Below are 7,763 nucleotides of genomic sequence, written 5' to 3'. Positions count from 1 at the left end.
TAATTTTAGGACTTAATTAGCTCACACAATGGGATGGCATCCAACACATATTTAGAAATCATTTATTTGTGGTCATCTGGTCAACACATAACCTCTGACCTCCAGTAGCTCATTCTTAATGTAGTTGTCTGTCCAGTATAGGAATGGCGATAGTCTGAATGGTTTTCATGAGTGTCTTCTCTATTTCTGAAATGGAGGATGCCTTAGTCCATTCAGGCTGCAATGACAAAACATGGTAGAACCACAGCAGCAAATAGATAGGCTTAGCAGTAGGAGGATTACCTAAAGAGGGATAGTTTGCAAAATGCACAAAAGATGTGCTTCTCCCTTTCAGAAGAAAAAGGAGTGCTGGAAAGCTGGTATGAAGGAAGAAAATAACCGTTATCTTTCCGTGGACTTTAGAGAAAACAATATACAATTGTGATGAGTAGTGTAACCTTTGGACCGCTCTGGAATGCAATATCCTTTCCAAGTGGGCAAACCCTTGATGGTGTTGATTTAATTTTGTGTTTGCTCCAAATAATAAAAGGGAAATAGATTTCTGGTGGCGGGCAGCCAAGCCATTCATCTAAAGTTTTGGTATGTGTGTATGTGTTTGCTTTGAGTTATATAAGTTATTCCCATTTAATCATTTATACTGACTTTAAAGAGGTAAACAGTACCTATGTGAGAAATTAAATTTATCATGTGTGACATTCAGTGATTGCTTCAGAAGTTTCCTTTTTCAAAGAAACAGTAATTTGTCTAATCTCAATCAAATCCAGTGTGCAGGGAACAGAAGATCACAGAGCCAGAAATGAAATAAATAGCACCAACTGGGTCCTTTGAGAAGTACATAAATTATGAGGGGGAGTCTGCAGTAAATATGGTGTGAGGCACATCTCTGTGTGCTACCTGTCTTATGGGTCTTTCTTGCTTTTCCTATTCATCTCTCCTTCTCTTTCTCTGTCTCTCTGTAGGTCAAAGGCTCTATGGACTTCCTTCTGGCCTCCATTTCAGCAGTCCACATGTGCACAATGCCATATCCTAGGATCCTTTAACGAGAAAATAAGCTTGTGTGCTAAGCTGCTTCGGTCGTGTCTGACTCTTTGCAACCCCATGGACTGTAGTCCACCAGGCTTCTCTGTCCGTGGGATTTCCCAGGCAAGAATACTGGAGTGGGTTGCCATGCCTTCCTCCAGGGGATCTCCCCTACCCAGGGATCAAACCCACATTTCTTATGTCTCCTGCACTGGCAAACAGTTTCTTCACCACTAGAGCCACCTGGGATGCCCTAACAAGAAAACAAGATCTCCCAAACACTAGGGGCTTCCCCGGAGGCTCAGACAGTAAAGAATCTGCCTGCAGTGCAGGAGACCCAGGTTCGATCCCTGGGTAGGAAAGATTCCCTGGAGAAGGGAATGGCTACTCACTCCAGTATTCTTGCCTGGAGAATCCCCATGGACAGAGGAGCCTGGTAGGTTACAGTCCATGGGATCGCAAAGAGTGGGACATGACTGAGCAACTAACACTTTCACTTTCAAACGCTAGCCTGTTAGTAATTACCAGAGCTCATAGCCTAAAGGCATTTACGCATGCAGAGCAGAAGTTCAGTTGCACCGGTTCCCTGGCTGGGGAAAGATGTTAAGCAGACCGATCACAACACTGACCCTTATAATGGACACCAGTGGTGCCTCGCCCACATCCTCTTTTCTGGGCCAATACACCACTTCCCCAGCTGCAGGGAACAGTGGTGGCTGAGAACTCACAACTGCCCCCTTCTCCAGAGAATTGCTCTTGGCCTAATGGAACCATCTGGAAAGGAAGATTACACCTTACCCCATCACCCCCAGGCAGCCCAGACTCATGACTCACTGCTGCAGGAGAAGTACAAAAGGCAGATCCCTTGCCTCAAGGCACAGCGAACTGTGTGGGGCAGTCAAGCTGCAGAGCTTCCTGTGGGGTCCAGCTGAAGCTGGTGGGCAGGTGAGACTATCTCCTTTCTTAACGTTCTCCTCTGCTCCATCCTTCTCCTGCACTCTTTCTTCTCCTGACAACTCTCCCACAGTAAACCACTTGCCCAAGATTCTCTGTCTCAGGTTCTGCTTCTAGAACCCTTGCTGAAGGTACATCTTTTATGTGGAGAGCAAGGGCAATCCCCAGAAAGCAGGAAATGCTACCGAGCAGGACTCTGTGGGGTTCCCGGGCACAAAAGACTTTCTGCTTTTCTTGATTACAGGAAACAGGCTTCCTTCAGCCTCCCGGACCTTCCCTGAGATTTTCGAACATACTAATTAGGGAGAGTTGGGAGTTGGATGGGAAACAAGGGAGGAGCAGTCAAGAAACAATAGTGCAGCCTTGGGCAGGATCCTGGTTCCCCTCAGTCCAGTTCAGTCACTCAGCCATGTCTGACTCTGTGACCCGATGGACTGCAACACACCAGGCTTCACTGATCACCAACTCCCAGACCTTACTCAAACTCACTTCCATCGAGTTGGTGATGCCGTCCAACCAACTCATCCTCTGTCGTCCCCTTCTCTTCCCGCCTTCAATCATTCGCATCAGGGTCTTTTCCAATGAGTCAGTTCTTTGCATCAGGTGGCCAAAGTACTGGAGCTTCAACTTCAGCATCAGTCCTTTCAATGAATATTCAGGACTAATTTCTGCTAGGATTGACTGGTTTGATCTCCTTGCAGTCCAAGGGTCTCTCAAGAGTCTTCTCCCTCAAGGGATATGCATAACAATATCTTTGAGCTGTTTTGCAGATATTGAAACCCCCACCAGGTGGGAGAAGTCAACTCTATGCTGCCCCAGGATCACACAGACCCCAGACCAGTTAGAACCAGAAGGCTGATGATGCTGACTCCCTCTTAGCTCACCACCAACCAATCAGAAGAATGTCCACGAGCTGGTCATGTTCCCTTTGAACTATTACTGTAAAACTCCTCACTACCTCCCCCAGGTCAGGACACACAGTGTTTGTTTGTTTGTTTGTTTGTTTGTTTGTTTGTTTTTATATGTAATTATTTTGATTTTTAAAAATAATTTATTTATCTTAATTTGAGGATAATTACTTTACAATACTGTGGTGGTTTTTGCCGTACATCGACATGATTCATCCACGGGTGCACATGTGACCCCCATCCTGAACCCCCCTCCCACCTCCCTCCCCATCCCATCCCTCTGGGTTACAGGACACACAGTTTTGAGGGCATTAGCCTGTTGTGGCCCCTTTTGCCTGGCAAAGCAATAACACTTTTCTGCTTCACCCAAAACTCTTGTCTCAAGATTTAAATTTCAGTGTTGGGATACAGAGGCTGGGTTTGTCTTCGTGTGTGTGCATGCCAAGTTGCTTCAGTCATGTTCGACTCTTTGCAACCCCAAGGACTGTAGCCCACCAGGCTCCTCTGTCCATGGGATTCTCCAGGCAAGGATACTGGAGTAGAATAGGTTGCCACGTCCTCCTCCAGGGGATCTTCCTAACCCAGGAATCGAACCCCACATTTCTTATGTCTCCTGCATTGGCAGGTGGCTTCTTTACCACTAGCACCACCTGGCAAGCCAGGGTTTGGCTTCACTTACTCTCAATTCAAAAGACCCCTGAGCTAAGGAGAGAGCACAGCCAGGTTGTCACCAAGGATATCTTTCCAGCCTCCCCACTAGCAGGACCTGCACTCTGACCTCTGACCCAAGTCAGATTCTCCCTTTCTTTCACCCTGTAGTCCATGAGCCAGCAAATAAAACCTCTGTCTCCACAACATCCTGTCATTCTAAGCCCTCCCAAATCACCACCCCGGTTTAGCCTCTCATGGCTTCTTAACCAGCTTAGTATCTTGTCTTCCCAACTGGTCTTCCTGACTTCAGGCTTATGAGCTACCTGATGGAATCTTTCTGAATGACAAATTTAATCATATTACTTTATCCTCAAACAATCTCATGTGCATGCTAAGTCGCTTTAGTCATGTCTGACACTTTGTGACCCTATGGACTATAGCCTGCCAGGCTCCTCTGTCCATGGGATTCTTCAGACAAGAATACTGGAGAGGGTTGCCAAGCCCTTCTCTAGGGGATCTTCCCAACCCAGGGATTAAACCCGTGTCTCTTGTATCTCCTGCATTGGCAGGTGGGTTCTTTACCACTAGTGCCATCTGGGAAGCCCAGCAATCTCATAGGCTACCTTATTATTATCAGTGCAATAATAATTGGCACCCTTGATTATATACTAAGTGATTAACATTCATCTTCCTATCTTATAAAGCAAAACTGCAACAACATTAGAATTTTCTTCTTTCACAGCTAAGAACACTGAGTCTCTGGAAGGGTAAGGAATTCACCCAAGGTCACACAGCTAGTAAAGGGTTGATCTAGAAAGAGTTCTACCTGACTCCAAAGCCATGCTCCTAATGTCATCACTAGGTTCAGTTCAGTTCAGCTGAGTTGCTCAGTCATGTCCAACTCTTTGTTTACCTCTCAATAAATCCTGATTTGGCATTCTGGCTTATAAAGTACTCTGTGGACAGGACCCAAAATAGTTTTTCAAATTTATCTCTCCCAATTCATTATCCTCCGCACCCCGGCTACATAAGACAACTTGCCATTCCTTAAACATACCTCTTTCCTACTTCTGCTGTTCTCTCTGACTAGAAGGCCCTCTTGCCCACACCTCCACTCACCACACCCTTATGGCAGTTTACACATTCTCTTTGACAACTTGACCTTGATCCTCTTCCCATCAAAAGATGGAGCCCATGACCCCTTCCCTTAAATCTGAGCTGACCATAGTGTCTTGCTCATTACCAATAGAAGGTGACTTCCAAGGTTAGTCCACACAACTTCTGCCTGAGACTACCATGCTACAGAGGCCCTGTGTAGGCACTCCAGTGGCAGCCCAGTGGAGGTCCCAGCTGCATTCTCACTGACAGATGGCATTAATGCCAGCCCAGTAAGTGCACCACCTTGAATATCCAGCCACTCCATGCTTTAGATGACTGCAGCCCTAGTCACATATGATTGTAACCACTTGAGAGACACTAAGCAAGAACTGCTCAGCTGACACCTTCCTGAATTCCTGAACGTAAGATTTTTTAACAGAGTAAAATGATTGTTTAATGCCATTAAGTTTGGGGGTAAATTGTAACACAACCATAGTAACCATGATAGCCTTACAATCTTTCAGTGCCTTACTTAAATGCCAATTCCTATAGGAATCTTCCCTAGTCCAATTTAATTTCTATCTTCTTGAAACTCTCACAGCAATTAGTTTCTCAAATATTTCACTTATTATGGTTGGCCTCATATTAAAGTTGTTTGTGTGCTTGCCTTTTCCCGCTAATCCAGTCATCTTGAGCATAGGAAGAGTGTGGTATTGGTATTATTAACCTTTATATTCTGGAACTACTAATCCTATGGGTTTTATCAAGTAGATACTTAATAAATGTTTGCTGTCCTGAACTAAATTCAGGAGATAAGGAATATCTTATTCTCCACCAACAAGGGAGAGTTATAAATCTCGTGGCCTGATGGAACTACAGTCCTCTGCGACATTCCAGACCCAAATAGAAGAGTAAAAAGAGTAAAAAGCCCTCATATAAAGCCATCATATAAAGAGTAAAAAGCCCTCATTAAATAGAAGAGCTAAATAGGAGAGCTAGTGTTGTGTTGGAAAAGGCAATGGCACCCCACTCCAGTACTCTTGCCTGGAAAATCCCATGGACAGAGGAGCCTGGTGGGCTGCAGTCCATGGGGTCGCTAAGAATCAGACATGACTGAGCGACTTCACTTTCACTTTTCACTTTCATACATTGGGGAAGGAACTGGCAACCCACTCCAGTGTTCTTGCCTGGAGACTCCCAGGGACGGGGGAGCCCGGTGGGCTGCCGTCTATGGGGTCGCACAGAGTCGGACATGACTGAAGCGACTCAGCAGCAGCAGCAGTGTTGCGTTGTGTTGTATCGTTGAAGAGAATGGGTCCTGCCAGGCTGAGTAAGAATGTTAGCTCCACCACTTCCTACCTACATAACCATGGTAAGCTACTTCTCATCTCAGGATTTCAGTTATCCCTTCTATAAAATGGATTGATAGTGCCCACTGACTAGAGTTCTCCTGAGGAGAAAAATCAGATAACTTCTGTAAAGCACTTAGTTTGAAGCTTTAATAATAACCCTTCAATAAATGGTAGCTGTTCATATTATAGGTAGCAAGTGTACATTAAAATTCCTGAGACGACATTCATCTCAGAGTTTCATTCTTTTCTACACAATGATTTGTCACATAAATCACTAAAAGCTATTTATAAGACTCCTTTAAAATATATTCACAGACCATAAATAATCCTTTGCCAGACCATTTGTCCTGACTTTTGTTTGGAAAAATATGGTCACCATATCCATAGACCAGAGGACCAAAATCTCCTGCCTTTGAAGGGTCACCCCATGTACTGTGAGGACCATGAGGGACTGAACCTTAATCATGTCCACACACCAGCGGTGCTCAGAGGAAGGATAGTGTCTAAAGCTGGATTTGATTGCCAGCTTCTGCTCTGACAACATTGACCTCAAGTTGTTGTAGCTTCGACTGTAGACAATGCTTCCCAGAGACACGAGATGAGGCAAGACTCCAAAAGTGGCATTGGGAAGCAAAATGTGGACTTTACTAAGTGGTGCACAATTCCAGGGCTCATCATTACATTACATGTTGAGTTCCAGGGGGAGCTATTCATGTAGGATACCATGTAATTACTAGTGTCTTTTGCAGTTGTGCAACATGACAGCCTAGATCCTGGAGCACGTGCCCTTTACCCAATCTGCCTTCCCTACTGCAGAAGAAAGGGGAAGAAAAAGCTAAAAGCACACTCCACCCTAATTGGCATCTGTAAGTTCTCTCAAGTGTGGGTACCCAGAAGTACTTTATTCTGGAAAAGAGGATAAATAATTTATGCAATGATTATTTTACAAGATGTGAAGACATACTCTCAAACTATTACCTAACATAAAAGGCTCAAAACAGATCTGGCTTTCTTATTTTTCCAAAGCAAAGAAAATTCTTTCAGCATAAACTTTTCTTAAACAAATATTCCAATGTTCTTTTCTCAAAAAGCACCCCTTATTCCACCAAAACAAGCCAGACTAAAGTGGTTCACAACCCTATTCATTATACAACATCAACATTTATGAGCAGGACAATAGTGGGGAATATAATGAAAGAGGAGCATTTGAAATGTACCCCCAAATTTATTTTAAACATAATGAGGGTTTTAAAAAAGTAATCCTTGGAAATTCCCTGATGGTTCAGTGGTTAGGACTCAGTGCTTTCCCTGCTGTGACCCAAGTTCAATCCTTGGTCAGGGAACTAAGACCCTGCAAACTGCAAGGTGCAGTGAAAAAAAAAAAAAATCCTTGGCTTTGTTCTATAATGTGTGCATTTTGTATCCTGTGTGGAAATTCCTTTGGGTGGCTTAGATAATACAAAGCCAACACTGAAGCATAAAGCTGGAGTACATTCAAATAAACTCAGAGGCAACGTGTTCACAGGGTGGAAACTTCTAGCATTGAGGGTCTTTGAAGAGCTAGCTTAAGTCCATCTTAACGCCCTCTGTTTCAGCATCTCCATTTCCTTTTATGTTGTCCTCAGTGGAAATGGGAACACTCTCCACCATTGAAACCCCTTGCTATACAGGTGGTCAGCCTTTCCTCTTGAGTACAGGTCATTGGGTTCCCAAACACTTACCAGCATAGAAAACCCTGCCACCCATGCACTCTGGCTTTCTTTTATTGGCTGTTTATGCC

At 44.4% G+C, this 7,763-nt stretch overlaps 1 non-coding gene across 1 annotated transcript; it reads left to right on the top strand.

Annotated features, from left to right (window-relative positions):
* The first annotated feature begins 7,254 nt into the window (after positions 1-7,254).
* Positions 7,255-7,326, top strand: TRNAE-UUC. The gene has a single exon. It is a non-coding gene; the product is annotated as a tRNA-Glu (tRNA).
* The last annotated feature ends 437 nt before the right edge of the window (positions 7,327-7,763 follow it).

The sequence above is a fragment of the Cervus elaphus genome, chromosome X, assembly GCF_910594005.1.
Source record: "Cervus elaphus chromosome X, mCerEla1.1, whole genome shotgun sequence".
NCBI lineage: Eukaryota > Metazoa > Chordata > Mammalia > Artiodactyla > Cervidae > Cervus > Cervus elaphus.
Note: the sequence above shows the minus strand (reverse complement) of the source record. Positions and strands in the feature narration are given on the sequence as shown.